Source organism: Mya arenaria, chromosome 3 (genome assembly GCF_026914265.1).
Source record: "Mya arenaria isolate MELC-2E11 chromosome 3, ASM2691426v1".
NCBI classification, from domain to species: Eukaryota; Metazoa; Mollusca; class Bivalvia; order Myida; family Myidae; genus Mya; species Mya arenaria.
The window spans coordinates 88,678,637-88,680,449 of NC_069124.1; positions in this window are offsets into that span (position 1 = coordinate 88,678,637).

Sequence of the window (1,813 nt, forward strand, 5' to 3'; positions counted from 1 at the left end):
AGTAGCCTTGATATTATTAGGATTACTCGCTTTACAAAACAAGTGGTCTTACTGAGTTTGTGTAAAAAAAATTTAAACGCCCAATACCAAAACAATATGTCTTGAAACGTATGTTAAAAGTGTTATCGTCTATAAGTCCTTTCGATATTCCAGTTTTACAAAGGCCCATCACTTCACTAACATACACAAAATAAAACAAACGACTCGGATAAGTACTGAGCACAACAGTATCACATACATATTCTGCATATACCACTCATCTTGTGACTTCTGGTTGGATCCCCACGTCAAGTCGTTTCTACGCTTATGACGTTTTGAGACGCGCAGTGCCGATGGAAGTGCCTTATATAAGTGTATAAACATGACATCAAGAAGACTTTCACAGGTAATTTAAGATTATATTTTTTACAATTCTATCTTTCGCTCGGTGCTGGCTCACTATGAAGAGAAACTCTCTCGAGCCCTCCCCAGACGACCCCATCTACGAAAGTGCGGCCACACTACGCCCCAGTTTGACCTTAATGTTTGTGGGACGGTCTTAGACAAAGAATAATTTGTCTTTGAAAAAACGTACGAAAAATCAGAAAACGCAGAAATTCACCTATATACCCCAATTTCATTTTTTGGCAATCGGATGCAATTAAAGCTGCACACTCACAGATTTACAGTTTTCACTTTTTTAAGTTTTTGTCGCAGAATCAGCTGATTTGGTATCAATCGCTTCAATACAGTCATATATGATAACTCACAATAGAACAGATCTCAATTGCATGGAAACACACCGAAAAACTATTTTTTCGTAAAGCGTTAGTAACGAGTTTCGCCATAAAACTTCAATTTACGAACGTAAGTGTGCAAAACTATGATCTGATCTTTGGTCAGCAGACTTTTATTACTGGTTTCCAGACATTTACGCAAACACCGGCTAATTCCCAGACAAAAAAATAAGTTGTCAATACTGTAATTCTGTGAGAGTGCAGCTTTAAGTTATTGAGCTTACATTGCTTGTTTGCGTAAAACTATTTTTTATGATGCAAGGAACTCATAATTGAAATATATGCTTTGCGATCGATTCCTCCGTAAAGCGGTTTATATGGATCCAAACTATAGATGGAATAATGTGCACGAAACAATATCGTATTATTTTGGATACAAAGACATGTGTTAACAACGTCTGCAGTTTTGCATCATGGCCTAAACACTTCGGCATATTCACTTACAAAACCGTCGTGCAACCGGAACTCCTCGGGCATTTTTATCGAAAACAACCTCGGATGTATGCCGGTACATCAGTTGAAGTAGTTCGTACATTTTTAAATTCTATAAATAATTAACTATAGTGTTTTAGACTTGTGTTTATTGATCTAAGCTTAAATTCATTGCCAGTGATGTGTATTATTGCAAACATAATTAAGATTCCCAAGGGTAAAGTCATAAAGTTTAACTGCTAAATAAAATTACTACGCGATCTACTTGCAGCGGTCTTAAACGTACCGCTTTTTGAGTATGTAAACCGTCCAAATACATCCGACTTCGATAAAAATGGCCGAGGAGCTCCGAATGAGCCGTCGTCATATGTGCTCGGGCTGTTGCCCATTTTGCGGGCTTCTGCCGAGGGTAACAACCAAAAAGGTGTATTAACCCTTCAACAGTAACAAACAGAAGAGTAGCCATTTAAAGGCACAGTCTGTCACATTAATTGCATCTTACATGCTTATGCATTTAGAGTATGCAAAATTATTTAATACTACAATGTACATGTATATGTGAACCACAAGAAAACAAAATAGTTAATTAAATAATACACCACACG